The following is a 26,339-nucleotide window of genomic DNA, read 5'->3' on the forward strand; positions in this document are numbered from 1 at the left end:
TGGCATAACAGGCTTTCTAAGTGTATTTATTGATTGTTTCCCTGTGTGTGTGCGCACACACTCTCAAGGCAATCGCAATGGAGCTATTTCTAAAAGGAGAAGCAATAGTGCTGACAGCTTCCATGTATATATCTCTGATAGCAATGCCTTTCTGATGATTCGCCATTAGGAGTCTGCCAGTATTTCTACTAGAAACCATGTTTCACTGCTTTATACTCTGACATAAATAGTAGGACAGTATATACCATGTACACTCTGAGTGGCACACATTTATTTTGCCAACTTGAAATTTTGCTCAATATTTTGAATGAGGTTTGGAATCCAGATCTTTAATGTTCTATACATCCTTAATTAGTGTGCAATAAGTGATAATATCTATGAGTTCTGGAATTTTCTGCTTTTTGAGGTCTGTCAGAGACTAGCAGATAATCTCTGGGCTGGAAGCTGGATGGGGATGGTAGATGGGTTTGCTTAGTTGCCATTTTTCTGTTTTGAAGTTGCTAGTAGGTACGACATAATCTGTTAAATACATGATTAGAAAATATATTGGGAACCTCAATCATATTATTCTTTAGAGTGATTTTGCTCCATGGCATTATAAAGATTGAAAGGCTTATCATAACATTGTAAAAAGTTGTAGCAGACAACTGCAATATGGAATATCAAATAATTACAGCTGTGCAGGTGGCAGTATCTGTTACCACGACCCCCCAGTAAAGAAATACTGATAATAAGCTTTATGAGGAGTAATTGCTAGACTTATAGAGGAAAACAGGATGACTTCCTAGCCAAATAATAATAATTCTAGTGATTGACATTCTGAGAGATCTGGCCTGTTTAAATGAAAGGTTTTTAAATTCCAGAATGGAAAGCCCATTCATCCACTATCCTTATCACTTTTCAATGCTTCCCTTCTTCCTCTCATCCACTTGCTTTTTATGGCCTTCCAAGGGGAGCAGCGGGGGCAAAAAAACCTAACAGGTTTCATAACTGTGCTTGATACATTTATGAAGGGAATAGTATGCTGAGATTGTCTGCAATGGCGTGTTCCCCATCTGCGACTACTAGTAGCAAATATGTCCAACACCAGAGATGGGATGCTAGATGGAGAGGGCTCTGGGTTACTACCGTGAATTCTTTCCCAGATGTCTGGCTGAGGGTCTTGCCGATATGCTCAAGGTCTAACTGATCATCACATTTGGTGTTGGGAAGGAATTTTCCCCCAAATCTGTCCCTATGTCTCCTCCTTGGTTTACAGTATTTATTCTAGGCCTGAGATCAGTTCAGGTAAAATGTCAAATTGTGAGCCAATATAAAGATATAACCCCTTTTCTTTCTGGGATGCTATTTTGTTACAGAAATACATTAATCTTAGTCTTAGGATCATTTAAATATCCCATGTGGACAACTCAAAGAGGTGGCATTATATAGAATGCCCACAACTCATCTCCCATCATGGCCATCTACTGGCAATGTGTCAAGGAAACCTCATTAGAAGAACTCTAGATCCATATCAACCCAATAAATTCAACAGACTTAAGAAATGACCTGTTTCCTGTCATTCAGCCATAGCTCTAAACTCTCCTGCTAGTTCTGGTACAGACACTCCTGTTCTGTCACACTATTCCAAAATGGTGGTAACATACTCATTCCATTTATCTGAACTGGAAAAGCATAAGAAGTGTCTTGCTCTTGACATTGCTATTCATACTATTTCTTTTCCTTTATTCAAGTGCTTATTTCTAATAGCAACTTGGGCTCCAAAACATGGAAACTTTTCTTTCAACAGGCTCTCTGGGTTCACTTGATGTTCTCCAGCTGTATTTTTCTGTTACTCAACATAGTTCAATGTAAATGAGTAAGAGCTTGTCATATATTCTTGGATTATGTTGCTTTAATTTAGCAATTGGCCAACTTGATACCATTCAAATACTGCTATGCAGGACTAGATTGTGTGTCTCTGGATGAGTTGCCAAAAGATAACATAGCTTTTAACATATTTACTTTTAACAAGACTTCTCCTAATAGGAGACATCTCAGCAATAGGTTTGTAACTATCTGGCCACAGGAGTCTCTGATGTCTTAGCCCAGTAACTTTCATGCTACTGTGACACATGACATGAAGTGCACGTGCTAGTGACTGACCCAGTGTTTAACAGTGATTCACCACTGGAAAAAGTCTTTGAAATTCATAAATTCAAGGCAAGCCTGTTTTACTGGGACTGATAGTGCTGTATTAGTTGCTGGAAGTTAATGAGATCCTGTGTTTGAGTACAACCAGATTAAAATGAAAAACGAACCACATTATATTCTGTTTCAACAATTATTATCAGTTGGTTGTAATATAAATATGCAAATTTTTCAGCTTGAACTTTAACATCCTCTGTAGAGACCATTCATCTCTTTAAAGTATTAATTTAAGTTGTAAAAGGATCCATACATCACTACATGTCATTTTGAAAACAAATATTAATCAATTTTACACTCTGAATTGCCACTGAGCAAGTGTAATGTCCATTATTTTGGAGCAAGTCAGTGGCAAGAAATTTACATATTCATCTTTGGCTTAAGAAATCATATGATAATACAAGTACAACACAAGAAATTCAACAGATTTAAGACCTTATCATCATCTAGTCAATGGCATAAAGACTGCCTTTGCATTCTCAATGCACTGGTATGCAGATTAGGTATATAAGTCTCATTCCTATCTGTATAACCTTGAAAGCCAGCGACAGCTGACGTGTAGTCATAAGTTTTATCTCCCACAAATAAATAAATATATATAAGACAGAGAAAAAGAAACAAAATGAGTTTCAAGGATGTAATAATTTCAAATGTTGTGATTAGCTTTTCAATCTGAGTGTTCCTGGCTATTTAGCCATATTATTCTGTATGACTAGAAGCTGGGAAGTGCGTTATTTCAAAAATTAGCTAGAAACATCACCATTTTACTTTTTCTATGTCTGTTATCATTTAACTAGGCTAGAGTCCACCTCAAATTATGTTCCCTAACTAATTTTTCTTAAGGGATCATTCTTATGGTTAATACAGTAGCTCCAAAATGTGTCTTTTGTTAAGTTTTGAATCATGGTAACAAGGTGTTTTGTTTTTAAAAGAATGTGAAAGATACTGCAAACAATGTACTATCTCAGTTCAGTTGGCTGACTTCCCACGGAAAGCAAACAGAAGCAAGCAACCACTATTCAGAGCATACAGATTCAGTAGGCAGCCTCTGTCACTTAACCTGTTCCTCCTCTCTTTCTTCCTGAGTGAAGTAGAATGCATAAGCATGGTTATTGTCTTTCGGTCAGTATTAAAGCGGTTTGACATTGGGATCTGAGGAAAGTTTGTCTGTCTGCTATCCTGAAAATATTTCATCATGGTGTATACTGCATAAACATCAGTTGCTGGTGCAGAAATCATTGGAAAGTAGCCAATATTCATAAAATAAAATAGCAGATAGAAAAACGTTTCTCAAACCAGTCCATTCTACAACTAATGACAAATATTTTGAGGTGTTATGTGATACAAACAAGCTCACACTGTCCTGGGATTACAGACTGTTGCTTTAACCAAAGGCAGAAAAGGTACAGGAAAATATTTCTCAGACTTTCCAAAACACTACTATTTTGAGTACATAGTTGCACAGAGCTAAAAGCCCCTCCTGATTTGCTTTGTCACACTGCAGCTCATAATACAATAGACTTTTAAATCTATTTAAGATCAAGAGCTCCCTCAGTTCTCTTGTCCCATATTGAGGCTGTACAGGGAGGAACCCAAACCATGCATCTCCAGCATGCAGTGGAGGGAGGCCACGCACTGACTTTACATCCGAAGTGGGATGAGGGTGGGAAGGCCAGGAGTGGGCCTATGGGGGAGCCACAGGATCTGCCTTTACCCAGATCCAGTGTTTCTCATGTCCTGTGCTAGAGCTGGAGGGTAGGGCTTTAATTCCAGCCTATAGTAGATAATGGGTAGACTATGCTACAGTGTTCCATGCCCTTTCCTCAAACGGCAGGTGGATTTATTCTAACCTCCTCATTTCACCTGCCTAAAAACAGGTTATGCAATGGAAAATGAACCTCCATTCCATTCCTGGGCTTTATGCAAATGAAGCTCATTTCAGCCTCCGAGCATGCACTTACTAGTCCAGGTAGATAAAGGATACAGCTCTCACCAATTCCAACAGTTCCAATTCTTTCACAGGATGAGCATGTAAAAACTGTTGCTGTTTTCACATCCTCCAAATATCACTCTCTTTGAAACTTCCAACAAAACAGCTATGTTTATGTCAAAAAGCATGCAAAAAAATGCATTTCAACATTTCCATTGTTCAGACATTTCTGTCCCAAACAGAACACATCTTCTCAATCCCTAGCAAGTCTTTTCATGGAAATGGGCTCATTTTTAAGTTCATATAGAAATGTGGGGAAAAGTCAACAAGCCCTCAAAACAAAAGTACAGATTGCAGGCAGCTCTGCTTTTCATTAAGAATAGTTGCAGTCCCTTAGGAGCCTTTTCAGGTGCAGTAATTCTTCAGTTAATATTTTTGTACCTTTGTGGCAGTCAACCATATAACTTAGGCTACAACGTCGTGATACCACCCCCTCTCCCTGACAGTATCCCTGCTTGAAGACGGCTTTCATCACAGGTTATTCTCTTTTTATTGTAGGTTTTCCTTAGACCCCAATTTATTTTAATGGAGAATTTTTATAACAGATCATCTGCCTGTAAAAATGTTTCCTTTCAAGTAGTTCCCTGAAAAGAGGATTCTGTGTAGATCAATATAACGTAAGGCTTTCCATTCAGAGCTGTCTCTACTTATACATATTTCAGCTACAGCATATTGTAATGAAAACAAAAATGATACAAACTGAGGCTTCTTTGATATGGCCACTAAAAACATAACATACAGACTGCATCGTATGAAGCCTGCAGTTGCTTTCGTATCAGCCTTAAAGGCTGTAAATATGGCTTGGGACGAATGTGTTAATCTTGTTTATGGTAACTGATGCTGCAGCAAATCTTAGGAATGATTTACAAGCGAGATATTTTAAAGAATTCTTATTCTGTTGTATTCTGTTCCTGGCTGTATTTTAAAGAAGCCTTATTAAGGTTGCAGGAACAAACCATCCCAATGTGTAGAAAGAATAGTCAATATGGCAGATAACCAGCTTGGCTTAACAGTGAAATCCTTGCTGATCTTAAACACAAAAAAGTAGCTTACAAGAAGTGGAAGCTTGGATCAATGACCAGGGAGGAGTATAAAAATATTGCTCAGGCATGCAGGAGTGAAATCAGGAAGGCCAAATCACAACTGGAGTTGCAGCTAGCAAGAGACGTTAAGAGTAACAAGAAGGGTTTCTTCAGGTATGTTAGCAACACGAAGAAAGTCAAGGAAAGCGTGGGCCCCTTACTGAATGAGGGAGGCAACTAGTGACAGAGGATGTGGAAAAAGCTAATGTACTCAACACTTTTTTTTGGTCTCTGTCTTCATGAACAAGGTCATCTCCTAGATTGTTGCACTGAGCAGCACAGCATCGGGAGCAGGTGATCAGTCTCTGTGGAGAAAGAAGTGGTTCAGAACTATTTAGAAAAGCTGGACAAACACAAGTCCATGGGGCCAGATGTTCTGCATTTGAGGGTGCTAAAGGAGTTGGCAGATGTGGATACAGAGCCATTGGTCATTATCTTTGAAAACTCATGGCGATCGGGGGAGGTCCAGGATGACTGGGAAAAGGCTAATGTAGTGCCCATCTTTAAACAAGGGAAAGAGGAGGATCCAGGGAACTACAGACCAGTCAGCCTCACCTCAGTCCCCGGAAAAATCATGAAGCAGGTCCTCAAGGAATCAGTTCTGAAGCTCTTAGAGGAGAGGAAAGTGATCAGGAACAGTCAGCATGGATTCACCAAGGGCAAGTCATGCCTGACTAACCTAATTGCCTTCTATGGTGAGATAACTGGCTCTGTGGATGAGGAGAAAGCAGTGGACGTGTTGTTCCTTGACTTTAGCAAAGCTTTTGTTACGATCTCCCACAGTATTCTTGCCAGCAAGTTAAAGAAGTATGGGCTGGATGAATGGGCTATAAGGTGGATAGAAAGCTGGCTAGATGGTTGGGTTCAATGGGTAGTGATCAACACCTCCATGTCTAGTTGGCAGCCGATATCAAACGGAGTTCCCCAAGGGTCGGTCCAAGTGGTCAGTTTTGTTAAATATCTTCATTAATGATCCAGAGGATGGTGTGGACTGCACCCTCAGCAAGTTTGCAGATGACACTAAAATGGGAGGAGTGGTAAATACACTGGAGAGTAGGGATAGGATACAGAGGGATCTAGACAAATTAGAGGATTGGGCCAAAAGAAATCTGATGAGTTTCAACAAGGACAAGTGCTACAGACTAGGGACCAAATGGCTAAGCAGCAGTTCTGCAGAAAAGGACCTAGAGGTTACAGTGGACAAGAAGCTGGATATGAGTCAACAGTGTGCCCTTGTTACCAAGAAGGTTAACGGCATTTTGGGCTGTATAAGCTGGTGCATTGCCAGCAGATCGAGGGACGTGATCATTCCCCTCTATTCAACATTGGTGAGGCTTCATCTGGAGTACTGTGTCCAGTTTTGGGCTCCGCATGATAAGAAAGATGTGGAAAAACTGGAAAGAGTCCAGAGGAGGGCAACAAAAATTATTAGGGGGTTTGTGCACATGACTTATGAGGAGAGGCTGAGGGAACTGGGATTGTTTACTCTGCAGAAGAGAAAAATGAGGGGGGATTTGATAGCTTCTTTCAACTACCTGAAAAAGGGGTTCCAAAGAGAATGGATGTAGACTGTTCTCAGTGGTACCAGATGACAGAACAAGGAGTAATGATCTAAGTTGCAGTGGGGGAGGTTTAGGTTGGATATTGGGAAAAACTTTTTCACTAGGAGGGTGGTGAAGCACTGGAATGGGTTACCTAGGGAGGTGGTGGAATCTCCTTCCTTAGAGGTTTTTAAGGTCAGGCTTGACAAAGCCCTGGCTGGAATGATTTAGTTGGGGATTGGTCCTGCTTTGAGCAGGGGGCAGGATTAGATGACCTCCTGAGGTCGCTTCCAACCCTGATATTCTATGATTAGATGAGGTAAGATCAGTGTGCAATTGAAACTCTTCCTCTTCCTTGCTCTTTCATGGGAACTTTAAGGAAGATCAGATACCCAATGGGCTGGATCCTCTCCTGGTGTTAATCAGCGTAGTTCCATTAAGCCCCATGAAACTATGCCAAGTTCTTCTGTCTGTGGATCTGGCCCTGGGGTTTTATAACAATGGTCAGGGAATTCCTAATTAATATGACATTAATGTTTGCTACCAAATTCTCTCTCAATGCACTCAATTTTTCAGTGAAGAATTAAGTTGACATTTGGTAACTGCTTAAAAAACATACCAGGTCCAATTGTGCAGCTATTGAAGCCAATGGCAAAGCTCCCTTGACTGGTATAAGAGCAGCGGCAGGCTGACCTTTATAAAATCCAAGCAACACTCAATTGAGCTCGAGAGGGCCTCTGGGTCTCACACAAGACCCTGGTTGAAGTTTCCAGGCCTCAGATTTTTTTCCCCATGTGGGGTTTGGCCAAAGGAGCAACTCATTCACCTACTCTTGTGAGGGTTGCCAGAGCTTTTACAAGAGGCAGAGGAGGCTCTGTATTTTGCTGCCCCAAGCACAGTAGGCAGGCAGGCGGCTTTCAATGGCTTACCTGCGGGAGGTCCGCTGGTAACGCGGGACTGGCGGACCTCCCGCAGGCATGCTGCTGAAGGCAGCCTGACTGCTGCCCTCATGGTGACCGGCAGTTCCCCCCGTGGCTTGCCACCCCAGGCACGCTCTTGGCGCGCTGGTGCCTGGAGCCATCCCTGACAAGAGAAACCACACATGGGTAGACTAGCTTCTGCATGCTAGTGGCACCTGTAGGAGTGGGAGCTGGTGCCAGCAAAAGCTCCAGGACAACCCCAGCTGCTGCTGAAAAATATGGCTGGCAACTCCAGAAGCAGGGCCGACGCAACCATTAGGTGACGTAGGTGGTCAACTAGGGCACTGACATTTGGGGGGCGGTGGCCAAACACCCGACTGCTGTGGTCGTCGGCAGTATTTCAGGGGCGAGGCCTTCCGCTGCCGAGGGCACCACAAAGGCTGCCGGCACTCCTGTCCAGAAGCTGAGGAAAGTTGCATAGAGCAAGTGCTGGAAGGACAGGGAGCTTGATGGACTGCATGAGGAGTGGGTGACATGGCAGAGGTCTCCAACCACAGATGAATGCATGTTACTTTCTGTGAAGTATTTCATTGTTCTTGTCAATTGCCATTGAAAGCTACCCAGAAAACATCACATGCGTCACTCACTGAGGTGGAAGGTTTCTGAGGAAACCCCGTATTTAAAACCTGTTGCAAGAAAACAGAATTGAAATATTAAAAATGATTATTGTGATGAAGCTCCCCATGTCACTTCTCCCACTCTTTGCCCCTACTAACAAATTAAGCCAGGAAAAACAAAGCAAGCTCTTCTAAATGCTGGCCCTGAATGAGGTGCCCACATACTCTCTATGGGCCAAATCCTCAGCTGCTATAAAGTGCCATAGCTCCAGTGAAGTCCATAGAACTATGTTGATTTGCACAAGTTGAGGATCTGGCCCTTAGGATACTGTGCAGAGATTTTCAGATGAAAGATTAGAGAATGAGGAAGTCTCAGATCTCATTGTAAACTCAAAAGGGAAATTTTATATTTATCTGGTTTAACACCATTTTCCAAAGATTGATACCAAGGAGTAAGTTGGTGGGATAGGTTTTCAGTGTTTTAACCAATTTTGTTTCTTCCTTTCCAGTGTACTATTTTATATGTAACATATTACCAACATTAAGGTAAACTAGATCTATTAGACAATTACCTAAGGGGACCATGAAACTAGACTCTGCACTATAAAGCCAATGAAGTTATGACAGCTGTGACCCAAGAGGAATCAAGGCTGAATAAAGACTGTCTCGGTAGCAGACAAATGATGATAAAGTGATCCTTTTAGCCAACAGTCAATGGAAATTGACAAGGCCAAACCCCCAACTAATGAACAGCCCAACCTTTGCTACCAGTGAAATGTACTGAAAGTTTAATCTCAATAAGGATCAAAATAAATTTGCCCAAACATTTTAACAAAAGAGTGGCATATATCATTAGATGTCCACTAAGCTGGAGGGGAGTCTTTATATTCCTACTATAACAGGTGCACAAAATTGTCTCAACAGAACAATACCATATTTTTCTTCTGAAATTGAATTTCAGATGGTACCTACGTCACACAGACCTAATAACACAGAAAGCAATTGTCTCAATGATTTCTATTAAATCTGTGCATTTCCAGATTCTTATAGAGTAATGTCAGTTACAGAACAATGTCAAGCTGACGGGCGTAGCACAGCATTAAAGAAAAAAATCATGCACACAATGGGCCAGCTGCACATTAATAAATATGTAATGTTTGATTAAAAATATGGATAGTATTTTTCCCCCAATTGCTGACTACCCCTAAGGCAGGAGATGTGATCTGGCTTCCACTGATGGGTTTATTTCTCACTTGCTTTGAAAATACAAACTAAAATGTTTTCCTGTCCCAGCTGTTTCCCATTGTTCATGTTTATCAGCTCAAAGGGTGAACAGAAGAATAAAAAATACGCTTGCATTTCAAATGTGCCAGTCAGTCAATCTATTGTTAAAGAAGAAAGCCTAATTGTCTATGCTGGCAAACTTCTTTTTGGTGAATGTCCAGTTTTTAAGAAAAGCTATTCAGCTGTGCCATTTGTTTAATACATGCATAGAAAAGCACATCAAATCACAAGTTTTCTGTTGGGAGGAGAAAAAAATTCACATCTGTAAGTTATAGCCTGGAAACACTTTGGTTATGGTTTGAATAATTATCCATATATCCTTTATTTGATCCTTTATCAGGCTGAACAATGGCTATAAGCAAATGCCAAGAGCGACTGTGCCACTAAGAAAACTTCAGGGAGCAAAAGATATTATGGTGACCTAAAACTGAAATTGACCCCCATTTCTGCGAAGACTTTCACACATGCTTGGCATTATGCCTGTAAGTACTTCTTGTGACTTACTGGGTAAAATCCCACTGGCATGAGTGGGAATTCCACATAGTGCATAATGGCTGCTTTATATGTGTCTTTCCCTTCTGTTTGTTTGTTTATCATTTCTTCATTGTGAAGTTGGCTTTGTAGTGATTAAGACCTGGCCCATGAAGTCCTTTGACTTCACCGTGGTCATCAGATTGGGATGGGGAAAAGGTAGTGGTACTCTTTTAAGTGCCTCCCACAAAATAAGTTCTGTCCATGGAAGTTGTCAAGATGAGATACCACTCACAGATTGTACAGATGATCAAAATAGGATCATGCTGCTCCACTGGGCTGCTTCAGTGGAGCTTCCACATGGCCATGGGCTCAGCTCCTTGACTGCGGGGGCGGGAGGAGGGAAAGTGGTGGTAACTCCCAAATACCATCAACTTGTGCCTCCAAAATTTCACTCTCAGCAAATCATACAGGTCTGTGACCCTCCCTTTGCAGTAGTTAACAATGTTGACATCTAAATTATCTTCCCTGGACACCTGAGTTAACATCTCAGTAAAATGAATGGAGCCATTCACACCTCAGAGCTATTGCTCCAGGTTCTCTGCAAATGCATATAGACGTTTCTGCATCCATTACACTCACTTCACATTTTTGAAGTTTTCTTTGGAAGTATAAGAGCTAGAGACTTTTTAACAAAATTGAGAATCTAGGGGATGACATAGCATAGAATGCACTCAGGATGGTTCAGAAATACCTATGGAAGAGATATAATTGTATATTGAATTCCATAGGTGTTCAAAGCAATTTCTATTGATCCCTATTAAACTTCTGTAGAATCCCCATTACATTCTGTAGGACCTTTCTATCAAAGTACTGGCTGTTTCAGAGCCCTGTTTCCATGAAACTACTAGTAAAAGTAAAGATATTTCAGGAGGGGAAGTAGGATCAGGCCCAGTTTCAGAAATATTGAATACAAAATTCAGGAATAAAGAGAATTTAAAATATTGTATTGAGCATGGATATGTGGTTTTCATTCTTCATAAATTTAGATGTTGATCCTGCAACTGGATCCTGCAGATATGTGCTGCCATGGATCCACCTGCAGGATCCTGGCATAAAATATTGCTTTGTGAAACAGTTAAACCCAAATGTAATTTTGAAAATACTTGCTATGAAGAGTTTGATACAGTATGCAAGAAGGTTGGTAGTTCATGGCTTTTTTCAATTTGTATTTAATTACAGATAATATACTAAAAATATATTGTCAAAAAGATCCAATTGTTCCCCAAATGTCTGGCCAATAATTAAATGTCAGGAAAGTTAATTTTTGTGTAGAAAAGAGTATAAAATTCACATTTTTAATAGCACTTTTACACAATTTAAGCTATTTTCACCTACTGTTGACATTTCTACTTTCTGACCAAAAAAATATATATTTTTTACTTTACTTGTAATTTTTCATGGCATTTTACAGCCAAAAGAAAGCCCCTGCCACCACCACCCGAAACACTCCCCCAAAAATATTCAAACCAAAACCGTGTTATCGATAAAGTAAAACAATCAGAAGAGATGAGATTATATCAATCAAATCCAGTGTCAGGGGGGATTTCCTCACTGTCTTATGGCCCCTTTGGGTAAAGGGCACACAGTGCAACTATAACTCAGCCCAGAAATTTCTCATGAGTGGGGGAACCTTCTTGTCGGGTGTGTGGTTGGCAACCAGCAGGAGCCCCCAGATCCGAGAGCTGGCTGAGGATGGAGGAGTTATGGCTGAGGTGTTCCCACATCCTGGCTGGCTAGATGCTGCAAGGCCCAAGAGGCTACAGCAGCTAGGGTGCCATTAGGGCAGCCCTAACCTGCAATGGGGAACAAACCAGACCCAGGCGAGAGACAAGCAGCTTCTGCTCAGTCCCTGCACTGGGCTCATCATTGGTGCAGGAATGACTCAGGATGACTATTATTATCGGCGAGGAAAGACATTCCTGTTTTTAACTATTCTGTAGAAACAATATCCCTGCTTTAGAATGGTTCTAAAAACCTATGGACGAGCTATCATTCTAAATTGAATTCTGCAGGTGTTAGAAGCAATTTTTCTAGATGTCTATTAAACTGCTGTAGGATCCTCATTCAATTCCATAGGACCTTTCGATCAAACGGGGAGGATAGAGCAGCCTTAAATTCAGCGATTCATAGAAATGTATGACTGGAAAGGACCTCAATATGCCATCCAGTCCAGTGCCCTGAGGCAAGACTAGATATTATCTCCATCCTTGACCAGTATTTGTCTAACCTGTTCTTAAAAATCTCCAGTAATGGAGATTCCACAATCTCCCTAGTTAATTTGTTCCAGTGCTTAACTAACCTGACAGTTTGGAAGTTTTCCTAATGTCTAAGCTAAATCTCCCATGAACAGTTTCAATTAGTAGTTTGAGTTGTGATGAAAAATTACCTAAAATGTACCTGGAAGAATGTAATAAGAATTTTTCAAGATCCCATAAGGGCTCAGCTGAATAACAGATAATTGTTATCTTTAGAAACTCTGGCTCTGAACTATGACAATGAAGCTCTGGCCTTTGGTAGCTCTCCAGAGATTCATATTTTGGGCCTTGTTCTCCAGTGCCTTGGGGTTTGTGTAGTCATTGATACCAGGACAGAGTGTGTGTACAATACTAACAAGTCAGAATTGTAGCATTTTTACCCACTTTGCACTCCATGATCACAAGGCAATGGAGAATTAGGCCTGTAGGTCCAATGGTTATCAGTCAACCCTATATATAATATAGGGAGATAAACCTATTTCATAGATCTGGAAGGGACCTTAAAGGGTCATTGAGTCAAGCTCCCTGCCTTCACTAGCAGGACTAAGTACTGATTTTTTCCTTGGATCCCTAAATAGGCCCCTTGAGAATTGAACTCACAATGTTAGGTTTAGCAGACCCATGCTCAAACCACTGAGCTATCATTCCCCCCAAAGCTTGAGCTCATAAAAACACAGAAACATGAACCCATACTCGCTGACCTAAAGAAGCAGTTCAAGAAATTTAGCAAGTATTGGAACTGCTACTCCCATGAGCAGATCTGGTATATTCCATCCCGAGAAGGGAAGTTGTCCATGCAAGCCAGGCCATCACAGTCTATTTAAGAGATTTTAAACATTTCAGAATGGAGTTAGTTTTGAAAAATTCTTGTGCAGTGGTTGCTATTAGAAGGTCAGCATGTGCCAACACTTACCACCCCCCCAAAAAAAATAATTTGGTCACAGCCTAAACAAACAAAATTCAACTCTCAAATGAATAAAGCCCCAATACGATAACTAGATCTATGTGGGTAGACTCCTGCAGATCAGATTACAGGACTATGGTCTTTGGAACTATCAAAGATAAGGACAGATCCACAGCATCAGATACGGTATATATTCAGGGCCTGTGCAAGGATGTTTCGCGCCCTAGGCGAAACTTCGACCTTGTGCCCTCCCTGTCCCTGACCCCATCCCCGCAGCAGCTTCCCCACTCCGCCCTGAGGCACCCCCCTGCGGTAGCTCCCTACCTTCCGTCCTGAGGCACCCGGCCCCCCAAACTCACCCCTGCCCCTCCTCCTCCCAAGCACACCGTGGCTGCTTCACTTCTCCCACCTCCCAGGCTTGTGGCGGGAGGTGGGAGAAGTGAAGCAGCCACTGTGTGCTTGGGGAGAAGGTGGGACAGGGGTGAGCTGGGACAGGGGTGAGCTGTGTGCCGCCTCCTCCCTTACTTGCTGCAGGCAGCCCTCCCCGCTCTCCCCTGCCCCAGCTCCCTCTGCCTAAATGCCAGGGGCGACCAGGGCAGCCGAAGATCTGGCTGCCGCGGTTGCTGCCGAAGAAAATGGCACCTCCCCAAATCCCAGTGCCCTAGGCGACTGCCTAGGTTGCCTAAATGGTTGCACTGGCCCTGTATATATTTACAGCAGAAGTGCAAACAAAAACAAGCACCATGGGAAATTTTAATAGAACCCCTTTCTGTGGTTTATAAGCATATTCTTTCACATTAATTTCTCCCCTCCCCCTTAATTTTTTGTAAAAACTTATTTTCTCAGGTTGAAGCTTTTCTCCAGTCTTTGCCCACTGGGAGACACAGAATAATTGGCAAGACTTGGCAGAATTAGTGATATTATTGAACCTGTAATTGTCTAGTGTCTCAGCTTACCAGATAGAAAGTCAATGCAATATGATGTCCCCCAAGCCAAATTAATATACTGTAAAATGTGCTGGATTTTTTTCCAGAACTATTTGAAATCCTGCATTTCTATACCTAGTGATTCAGAAACTATTACTTTAGTGTAGTTAGCCAAGCAAAAATTGCTGCCTTTTTCCTCCTGGGATAAAGTTACCTCCTCCTGTCTAGTTTGACTTTACTCTGTTGGGTCTAAACAGCAAAAACATTTTCCCACCAGATTCTGGTCTGATGGATTTCCTTACATTGGCCCAGAATTTCTCCTGGGGCTCTGAAGGAGGCACACAACCATAACTTAACTCTGCACAAGCAACCTTTACTTTGCATTCACTGACGTTTGAGTGTTTCAATTTGCAGTTGTAATATTCTTTTAATATAGCATTTTGTACCAAATTCTTTCCTGAACTGGACTCTTAGTGACTTATATTGTCACATTTTATTGTTGAATGTATCATTAATCCCTTGCCCTTTGTAAATTCTCTGGGACAGTGACCATATCTACCTCTGTTTTTGTACAGCTCCCAGCACAGCCGGACTCCAACCCTCCATAAGACACTATCTTTGGACACTATCATAAGTAAGTCACTAAGCATGCGGTATTTAAATAATGAAAGTGCATTCAGTGGTTTCTTTTTTCAAGGCTTCCTTGAAAATAGAGTGGTATTTTCAAAGCTCTGGCCTATTTCTGCTCCCATTGAAATCAGTGAGAATTTTACTATTGTTTCAATTGGAATATGAATTAGACCAACGCGCTAAGCACTTCTGAAAGGCAGCTTATAGATTTTTCATGAAGAATAGAATGATTACCAATTTTCAACTATTTTTTTAATACCGTCAGAGAGAACCAGCTTCTTGTAAACCCATCTCTTACATAAAAAATGACACCAGGAGTTTACTTGGTTTTTTCTTCATGTGGTAATTTCGTGGTAGCCACAATGCAATATGTTATTTCATGTGATGTTTTGTCATCTTGCAATAATCAGGACAATTAATTTTGTAGGAAAATTATGGTCACCCAAAATAACTTTTGACACGACCTAATGGCGTTATGTATGATCGTACTCTGATAAGCCAATCATAAGCTATACTTTTTAAAAGGCATAATCAATCGTTCTGAAATAAGGAAGTCCAGCCCATCAGTCTGACATTAAAATGTCATAATCCATTGATCTCACATTAGATTAATGGATTTTGATTACTTTTGAAAAGGCATTCAGATGAACCAGTTACATGAGCAGTCCTGACATGATCCTTTCAATTATGTCATTAAAACACTGACTCGAGGACTAGGTCCCTTCACTCTTCTCTGGAAATTTATTAATAACTTCCATAATTTGTAACATAATTATTTTGAAACTTCACACAGTCTTAGATATAGGTATTATCTAGTAAAATAAAAGCATAACCAAGCCACCTGTGGACAAGAATGAGCTGAATGGATTGAATTCCCTACTGGGGGTCATTCTACCTCTGCTCTCATAATTTATGATGTCAACACAGCCTTTCAAAGAAGTTACTTCCTGATATCTTACTGCTGTCCATCTGTTGTTTTCTGTATCTCCCAATGACATGTCACCATTGGTAGCGACAATTTCTTATACAGGGCTGTCAGAAAAAGAATAGTTTAGGAGCTTAGAAACAAAGTTCAAGCTATGTGTTTCTTTGAAGTTTGATCTGCTATTCAGTGGAGCACAATGTAGAAGAAAGGGTAAACATATTGAGAAAAGGGGGAAGAGAGGATGGAGAATTACTCATGACAGGCACAGATTGGATTTATATACATATCCAAGATGTCATTTGGGCCCTGATCCTGCAAACTGTTACGTACATACTTAACCATAAGTGCGTGAGTAGTACCACTGAATTCAATGGAAATAGCCATATGATTTAAGTTAAGCAAGTTGCATCAGTATTTGCAGGACCTGGGCATTAAGGTTTAGTGGGATATACATTGTCCAGATGGGTTAACTGTTTAAGACAGAATCAAACTCTTATTGCATGACTTTTTGTAAAATGTGTTACTGTAGTAGTGTAAAAAACACCTGTCAGGAATGGTCTAGTTACTACGTGCTCCTGCCTTGAGTGCAGGGGACTGGAGTAGATGAGCATTTGAGGTCCCTTCCAAACCTACACTTTCATGGTTCTATGTGAGCTGAGAGCTGATTGATTGGAGAATTCTATATATCCAAATTAATAGTCACATTTTAATAAAATCTTTGGCCTAAATCCTCAGGGATGACCAAACTGCACATGGTGCAAGACCCACGGGTGGGAGGCAGAGGTGGCTTTTATATCACCTCTCCCCCTCTAAGAGCCTGGGGCTGGCAGGGGCTGATTTGGCTCTGGCATAATTTAGCTGATGAGCTGCTTCATTATCCCCAAATCACCAGAGCAGTGTGTGTGTTGGCTACACTCCCCCTACTCCTCCTGCCCTGATACTGTCATGTTCCAGTGTAGGGACTTTAAATGAGTGGTGCAGAGCTGGTCTAGCTTTAAGGTACCAGGGAATTCCTTATACAAGGGATTATCCCTTTGCCCACACTGCTTTGCACTGTGCAGCTGGATGGGGAGCTGAGGCTCAGGCCCACTGAAATCATGTGATGAGTCATTTATGAATAAATGTGTTACTGTCTAGTTAAAAAGCAGGTTATACACAGAGAGGTGTGCTTTATTGCAAATTGCAACTGATACATACAACGCATATATAACCACTGTGGTGAAGTAGGGAAACAATTGCTGCATTACCTGACTGAAATTCAGGCTTTCACTATTGTTTCAAGCCACGTTTTACTACTGTGAAGTAGCTCTCAAACCTTCCAACCCAGTTTCACACACTTTGATCTCAATATCATCATTTGAAATGGAGGGATTGAGCCAAAGTCCATTGAATCCTCTGGAAGTCGTTCCTTTGACTTCCATGGGCTTTGGGTTGGGCCTAAAGAGAGCTAGATATATGCCAACCCACCAATGAGTCCCCAGCTGTTTTCCCAGAAATACCTGTCCCCTTCCTACAATTTGAGAATGCTGCCCGCTCACAGGACTTGCAGCTGTCTCAACACAGGGCCACATTATTTGCTGGCTATTTCTAGAATTTTAAATTGCTCTGTACTGTAAACTCTTTGGTGCTGGGAGTGTCTCTTTGTTATATTTGTGTATAGTGTCAGCACAATAGGCCCCAGTCTCAGTACAAATAATAGTTATATCACCCTGTCCTGTACCATGGGTAGCTGGAGTTCTTGAACAAACAGAAAACAAAAGTCCTTTATAAATCTTACTCTTTGTATTAAAATGGTACCTAGAGATCCAACTGAGACCAGGGTCCCAGAGCGTTAGGCACTGTACAAACACGTAGGAAGAGAGAGTCCCAAAGAGCTTTCAATCCAAATAAGAGAAATGAAGACAGAGGGGAAAAGTGTTTTATCCCAGGTCACTTAGAAAGTCAGGGACACAGCTGGTAATGGAACCACTGGCCTATGCCACATATCCAAAGCTGCCTCCACTGCAGATAGCCCACTATTAGGAAATTTGCAGTGGTCTTAACAACATTTGTATACAGCCCGGAGGCACAAGCTTCTGGGTTCCCCGAAAAATGAGGAAAAGCAGGGTCCAAAGGTCAGCGTTGGGCAGTTTTAGCAAGGGATCATGAGTAAACAGAGATCTTTAAGGATAGTCATAGTGAAAACCTTTTAACGCTAATGATCAGTTTGCACTCATAAAGTTCTCTTCACCAGGAGAAAAGTCTGAAATGAGCCTTTACATGGTTCTAGTATCCAAGGGGAGAGGCTGGCCATGCAGAGCCCCACTAGTAGCATAGGACGGTATGTAAAAGGCAAGTTGCTGGGAAAGCAGGTTGAAAATTGTCTGTCAAAACATTCTTTTTCTATGGACAAAATGAACGTTTTTGTGAAAAATGTCTGTACTGGTTGAAAATCTTTAATGTTTTTGTCCAGAAAATTGAAACAATAAGTGTCTGGGTTTTATCTAAAAAATTAAGGTTAGGGGGGAGACATTTATAGAAAAATGAAAAAAATCATTTTTGTTTATTATTTTTCTTTAAACAGGAAGGAAAAGATTCACTATCAGCTCTACATGCTGGGGCCAAATTAATTAATTAAGAAATATTATTTCTTTACGTGTCTTGCAGTTGTGCTTAGGAACCCCAGTCATAGGCCTTATTGTGCTAGGTGAGAAGGACCTAAGACAGTGTTTCTCAAACTGGGGTTACTGCTTGTGTAGGGAAAGCCTGTGGCGGGCCGAGCTGGTTTGTTTACCTGCCCCATCTGCAGGTCCCGTCAATTGTGGCTCCTAAGCCGCGGTTTTCTGCTCCAGGCGAATGGGAGCTGCTGGAAGCGGTGTGGGCCGAGGGGCTTACTGGCTGCCACTTCCAGCAGCTCCCATTCGCCTGAAGCGGCAAACCGCAGCCAGTGGGAGCCGCAATCGGCCAGACCTGTGGAGGGGGCTGGTAAACAAACCAGCCTGGGCCACCAGGGGCTTTCCCTTCACAAGCAGCGACCCCAGTTTCAGAAACACTGGCCTAAGAGAAGTCATCATCACTGATGGAGAGCAAGTCACACAAAGCAGGGTGAGACAGGGGTATATGGTTGATGCTGAAAGAGACCAGGAGATAGTTAGAAAGGGGTAATTCTGCAACAGAGAGATCGGGGGAGCAGTGCTTGGAGAAGACCAAGTCTCATGATTGGCCTTGGAAGCCTGACTGGCATTTTTTTTTTATCTCCACTTCTGTAGCTCTAGAAATGATTTGATGAGTGTTTCACATTCTGGGGTGCCAACCAGACCAGTGAGGGGCTGTGTCACCACCTGCCCTGTAATCCTGGGTGTCTCACAGTGCTTTGCTGCTGTCTCACAAACAGCCAAACCGCATGCCAGTCACACCCTGAGTGTCTGTGTGTAGCTACCGTAGGGTTGTCAATTTTGGTTGGAGGTATTCCTGGAGGTTTCATCACATGACATAATGTTTAATTAAAGAATAATCTTTAATTTCTGGAGACTCCAGGCCAATCCTGGAGAGTAGCAACCCTAAGATACAGATCTGACTCAGCAGCCTGTCAGCAGCACTCTAGTCAAACATGTCTTCCACCAGCCATGGTTATTACTTGCAGGGTAACCCCAACACACTCCCAGTCCCGAATTTTCACAAAAAAGTGTGTTCTGCACCGTCCAGCCTGTCCTGGGCAGTTGAGATACTAGAGCTCCGTTGCCCGTGTCAGAGGTCAACATGTTACTTTAACTGGAGTTACCCAAACAGTTCAGTTTAGACACAGTACTGGATTAGCACTGATTAAAATAAGAAACTACAAAGAGAGTAGTACTTTTAAGTGAGTACAAATATAAAGTTTTAAAGTCAGAATTTGTTACAAGAGAAATAAAGATAAAGCACTTTCTAGTAGCTAAAATTTAACACACTAGATGTGGTTCAAAGCAAAAACCTTACCACACGTTCCCGGCAACATTGCTGACCAAATTCTGAGGTTTGGAACTCCTGCAAAGTCAAGGGCTGGTTTGTCTGTCATCTTAGGTGAAAGAAAGAGAGAGAGCGAGAACCTGGGATGGTTTTGCCCTCACTTTTATAGTTTAGTCACCCTATGAAAAGCATTTTCTTTAGGGTTACCCCTAGATAAAGTTCCTTCCAGCTGTGAGGACTGAGACATGGAGTCTCCTGGTAAAAGAGATTCCACGTTGTTGCTTGTTAAAATGGAGATTGATCTGTTCCTGCCCCCCCCCGACCCCACCCCACCCCACCTCCATTGTTGCCAAAGAATAACCACTTGACTGATGATTGCAAATCAACTGTGACGACACCTGGCTAAAGGCATCAGCTTGTCCTTTGCCTTTGAGGAACTGGTTTACCTCTGTCCCAAGGTCCCCATTTCCTACTTATATGTAAATTGAGGTAAACACACATTTCTTTGTTTCAGATAGAGCTGTTTAACAACTTATGCCAAGGCTAAGTGGATTTGAATATGTGTGAACATCATATGGGGGAATTTATAACTTTACATATAGTGTTGCTACATACATTGTGCCATGATAGTATTGACTAGTGAGTTGATAGTTTTCAAATGATACCTCACAAGACATACAAAGGGTGTGCATACAAGAATGCATTGGGTCACAATGAGGTTGAGGTTTTTATGCTTTCCTTTCTATACTGACAGCTGACAAAAAAAAATTGAGCTACCAAACAACCACAAACCAACAATTTTATGAAAAATCTGGCAATTTTTTAAAAAGCAAAGTTTATTTTCTTTTGCACCATCTCTACATGCAACTATCCAAGGGGCTTTCCAACATATCTCTATTGTCCTAACAGCCAGGTCATTTAGAGGGATTGCTTATTGAGTACTTCAGCAGGAACCTGTACCCTGTCTGAAGTTGAGTCAAAAGGTAAACTTTAGAAAAATGCATGCTGCTTTTAGATGTGCAGGGCTAAATTTACATTTCTTTTGGCAAACATACCCTCCCCCCCCCCAGCTCTTTAAGTGCTGCTGTCTGTGTGTGCATTGGTTGGTTGGTTTGGTTGATCTTCTGATCTTTAGTCACTCATTTTTTGTATTTTCTCTGTGCAAATAATGCGACCTGAGATGTGCAATCCTTAAGAGACAGTAGATACTGACACCTATGAGGGCAGGAGTTGATGGTGGCTTGAGCAATGTCCTTTCTCATAGCATTTCTGCAGATTCTCTTGAAATATAGAACTAGAAGATTCCTAGTTCTCCACCTCCCAGCTCATATAAGCATGGGACAGAATCTCCTGGCTCCTCTTGCCCTCTGCCTAGACAATCTCCAAAAAAACAGTAAGAAAAGTTCCATAGTTTGGCCTAGGATACTGACTAGCGAGAGGCAAGCTCTTGTGTGTCATTCTGCTACGAATCCAGAAGATGCAAGGAAGGGAAACTGGACAGAAAGGTATCGTAAGATTATCTAGGAGAGGGACTTATATAAATTGAGAGAGAGAAAGAGGTGTTAATATAGAGAGAGAAAGAGGTTTTCAATTAAGGCACTGTACTGGGAGTCAAGGCATCTGGCTTAAATTCCCGTCTCTGCCATAGACGCCTTGTGTGACCGTGGGCAAGTCATTTAATCTCTGTGCCTCCATTCCCCGTCTGTAAAATAGGGACAATCATATTTCCTTTTTGCTATCTTTTGTCTTGTTTATTTAGATGGAAATTTCCCATGAGCAGGGACTGTGTATCTCTACAGTGTCTAGCATGTCTCCCTGATCTTATCTGTGTTCTCTAGATTCTCCAGTAATAAAATAATAATAATTAATTTTATAAAATCTTCCTTGATTTGCTAAAGAGCTTCCAGAGTTATATCGATCATTAAAAGCCTGCATTTGAGAAGCCAATGTATTTGATTTGTAATGAATGTAAGCCTTCGGTAAGATCACAGCTGTAATGTTACAACATCACTCATGTAAAGAACGGTCCCTGTAAGAAAACCTGCTGCTCTTTTTTCTCTTTAACTTCAATAGAGCGGTTCTTTTGTTAATTACAGTTACTGCACACTGTGATATTGAAGTGCTCTGTTCTCAAACATATTCTTATTTATTTTAGTCCTTTTTTCCCCAGGTAATGAAATGTCAGAACCCTACTTTTTCTGGTTTTGTAGTATGTTGATCAAAGTGACCTTTGCTTTGCAGCAGACACAAATCAATATAGCGCTCTGCAACATTTGACAGATAAAGGTGCAACATATAATAAATGGCAATCACTGATGAGGAGAGCAAGAAAATACCTGCCAACTTCAGTTCATACTAGCAATTTTCAGACAATGCAGCATGTTATGTTCAAAGCAAAATTCATTTGTCCATCTAATAACAGAGATGGAGGATATTAAAGGACTCAGTTTGGTTAAAGAAATGTTTCATCTCACAGTAATAATTCAGAGTCCAGTCAGGGCCTACAGTGGTTGGTTGTGAGTAAAGTTATTACATTTTGAAGAGAGGTTAGAAGAGCAATTTTCCTCACCGGGGCGAGTGGGTGGGATTTATTCATGAAATGAAACAGTAATTTTATATCTATAATATAAACATGGAACATGGCAAATTCCCAAAGTGTTTCTTAACTCTCCAATATATGTGTCACACCAATGTGTATATGCAAAAGACTATATTTGCACAACCAAAATGGTAAATGTGTGCAGATGTACCTGTTTTCCACTTGTAATGCCAGTTAACTGCAGTGGCTTTCTGGGGGTCTCTCACACCTGCTCCAAATAGGGTCAGACGGCATTCTCATCCGGCGCTGAATAAAGTCCTCATGGACTGTGTAAGATTAGACTTACCTCCTTCCTGGGGTTTGGCTTTTTCGGTAACAAAATTTACAACAGAACTTTAAAGCTCAGGCTAAGCTTTCAAGCCAAGACTGACTGTTCCTAAGGCTTCCTGCAGGACCTCGCTGTCCCTAGTTCCCTCTGATCAGAAGATTGTGCCCTCCTTTGACATCCTGCCACACCTACCTCCAGAAGTCAGCAAATTGGTAAGGCTGGTTGGAAGATTTCCATTAGAAAATGCTGACTCATCAAAATCAAAACATTCCACGAGTTCTACCTCGTTTCCTGCCAGCTCACTTACCCACCAGTTGGGCTGCTTCAGGGCCAGGGCTTCCAGGGTCCCAGGATCCTAGACTCAGCGGGCTACTGCAGCTCCAGCTGCCTCAGAAACATTTTTTTAAAGGGGTTGAAATGAAATGTTGTGACTTTTTCCAAATGAAATTTTTGGAATTCCATCCTGCAAGAAATTTCAAAATCTCATTTTTCATTTAGCTTTGGAACAATTCCCCCCCCCCTGAATTTCCCATGGAACGGGAACACCATGTTCTGGCTAGCTGTGCACAGCAGCTTTGTGCAAGATCCTAACACCTATCAGCAAGATGGATTAATGGGAGGGCCCTGTAAGGTACAACCTACCTCTCTGTTATAGACACTGTTTGAAAACTTAGCCCCAAGACTGCTATTGTGTGTTTCCTTGATGAACATACCCATGCACATGCAGTTATTAGCCTTAATCTAGACTACTTAGTATGGTCCCTTATATAACAATATATCACTTCATTATTTGAATTATTACAATGATGACAAATAGAGCCGTAACATTCAGATAGCAAATGAGTGAAGCAATGGGACGAAGCATGACTGAGGTGGACCTGTGAGTATTTGTAGGATTCCTGAAGGATCTGGGTGAGTAGCACTTAAATTCTATGTATGTACCTGTAAGTTCATCTCTTAGATTTGTTACCAACAGGTATCCTCCAGGTTACCTGAAGCTCCATAGAATTAAACAAAGAGATAAATAAAGGAGGATGAACCTACTCTGGGGGGTTTTATGGCACACAAGACTCCTAATGAACAGTAACTAGAACCACAATTAACTTGTTGCTAGTTTGTTTATTTTACGTTTGCAGTATTTGTACAACTGCAGCATGCATGCTTTCTCTGGTTCCACCCAGAAGGCCAGAAACCTGATTGTTCAGAATTTTTCCAGCTGCTAGTCTGTGTGACAGCTATACCTTGCTGACTGGCACTGAGATAAGCTGTGTGAGACCCTTCAGTTTTGTGTTGTAGTAATATGCGTGCACTGCTTTCATTGGGTTTTGGTACATTTTTCCAACCTCTAAATTGCACTGTGAGTTTTACATTTGAACTAAGCCGAAATCCCAAAGCAAAGCTCTATAACTCTATCTTGATTTCAATGAGAAAGCTTCAACAAACCCCAAATTGCCCATGATTTTGACACAAACTGTAACCTGGCCCATGTTGGCTCACAGTTGGGCCTAGATGGACTCAGATGATTTTTAGCTGGTTTTCCCCTCTCCAGCTGAGGCTGTTAAGGAGCTGTTATTCCACCTTGTATTGACCTGCAGGATAAGAGTGCTCAGTTTTCAAATGTATTGTAGGTGTTCAAATGTAGTGTGGGTTATATGTGCTCATAGATTTCTTCAACACATTTTTTGCATTATATCCATCACCATAGCATCTAGGGCCTCAGATTGCTTGAAGTCAGATAATTGCAATAGTGATAAATAATTTCCATGGAGATGAACAAATTAAATTGTTGTCATTACAACGCTATTGTGACCTGTCCAAAGAAGCTAGTACTACAGGAGAGGACCCATTCTGAAAATGTTCTACCATGATTGAGTACCTTGGATACTTTCCTGTATTTTGCTTTCCATATTAGTATGTGCTATTTTTATTTATTCTTCACAAAAGGCCTTTATTCACCTGTTGTTTTTATTATGAACTCATAACCTGGTATTTATGAAGTACGACCTACTTCATAGCTATTTTAGTTTAGGAACATATTTATATACTTAGGAAATGATTCCAATGTATGTTTTGATGCAAATACTCTCAAATTTCAAATCCACAATAGAACTTACTCAGTAATCGACATGTAAAGTGGATGAGTCTAAATTGAAGGGCACCTCAAATAAAAATGTGAGTCTTTAAAGCCTATTCCAGTGTCTTTTGACTTGGCTCAGTTCTTTAGTCCTTTTCCTTTAATTGGTTTTTTTATGGAAGAATCTGGTTGCCTCTAATCATGTTTCTTGGATCTCTTCTATTTCTGTTCTGACCTGTTTGAGATAAGGTGACCCAACCTGAACCTTGATATTCAAGGAGAGAATTTATCACTAATTTCTATAATGTCATTATGTTTTCTGTTATTTTTAACCCTTTCTTAATGCAAAAGTCCTTTATATTTGCTTTCTCGACCACAGCAGATGTTTCTATTCAGGGCCAGCTCCAGGCACCAGCAAAGGAAGCAGGTGCCTGAGGCGGCACTCCGTCCGTGATTGGGGCGGCACGTCCGGGTCTCTTTGGCGGCAATTCAGCCGTGGGTACTTCACTCCCCTTCTTCTTCTTCCGTGGCACTTTGGCAGCAGCTCAATCAGGTTTTTCTTTTTCTTTTTTTTTTCTTCACCACTTGGGGTGGCAACAAAGCTGGAGCTGGCCCTGTTTCTATTGAAGTATCCACAATGATCTTCTCCTGATCTGTTGAAGCCAATTTAAGACTGATCTGAGTGTATGTGTAGTTTAAATTGCTCTTTCCAATGCTTTACACCTGACCTGTCTGCATTAAATTGTATCTGCCATCAAATAAAGTGTCCTGTTTCTCAGTTAATATTAACCAGTTGTCAAATCATTCCTGAATTGCCCACAATCCTGCTTAGTTTTAATCAAAACAATCATTTTACATCATCATAACATTTTGCAATTTCACACTTCACTTCCTCTTCCAGGTCATTTTGAACAATATTGGTCCTAGTTCCAGCCCTCTTAGAGTCAGCTAATAGATGTGCAGGACAGAGTAGCTGCTGACCTTGCTTGTACAGGAAAGTGCTGTTGTGCTATTTCTTTCAAGATAGTAACTGGTTCCTTCGGAACTACTAAGGCAGGGTTTCTCAAACAGGGGTAGCCACTTGTGTAGGGAAAGCCCCTGGCAGGCCGGGCCAGTTTGTTTACCTGCCCCGTCCACAGGTCCGGCCGATCGCGGCTCCACTGGCCACGGATCACTGCTCTGGGCCAATGGGAGCTTCTGGAAGTGGCTGCCAGCACATCCCTTGGCCCGCGTCACTTCCAGCAGCTCCCATTGGCCCGGAGCAGCGATTGGCCGGATCTGCAGACCAGGCAGATAAACAAACCGGTCCGGCCTGCCAGGGGCTTTCCCTACACAAGAGGCGAACCCAGTTTGAGAAACCCTGCTCTAACGGATAGAAATTACTGGTAATACAAGCCTAAAACATCACAATTAGCCATGTCCTTCTGGTGATTATCAGTTATGAAAATACAATGCAGCTCCCAGGATCTTTATTCTAAAATTGTGTTATTAACTTTGCTATTGTATACTTTGTGGGGGGGGAGGGTCTACATGCATCATAAATTTGCTAAGGGGATTGTCACCCCAAGTCGCAAATGGTTAACTGTGAACAACAGATTTATTACCTGGCATAATTAATTGCCTAGATAGTGACATTTCCCATATTATAGACAATTGTGAATTATGAGCCCAGCTGTTAG

The sequence above is a fragment of the Gopherus evgoodei genome, chromosome 12 (genome assembly GCF_007399415.2).
Source record: "Gopherus evgoodei ecotype Sinaloan lineage chromosome 12, rGopEvg1_v1.p, whole genome shotgun sequence".
In the NCBI taxonomy this organism is placed as follows: Eukaryota; Metazoa; Chordata; order Testudines; family Testudinidae; genus Gopherus; species Gopherus evgoodei.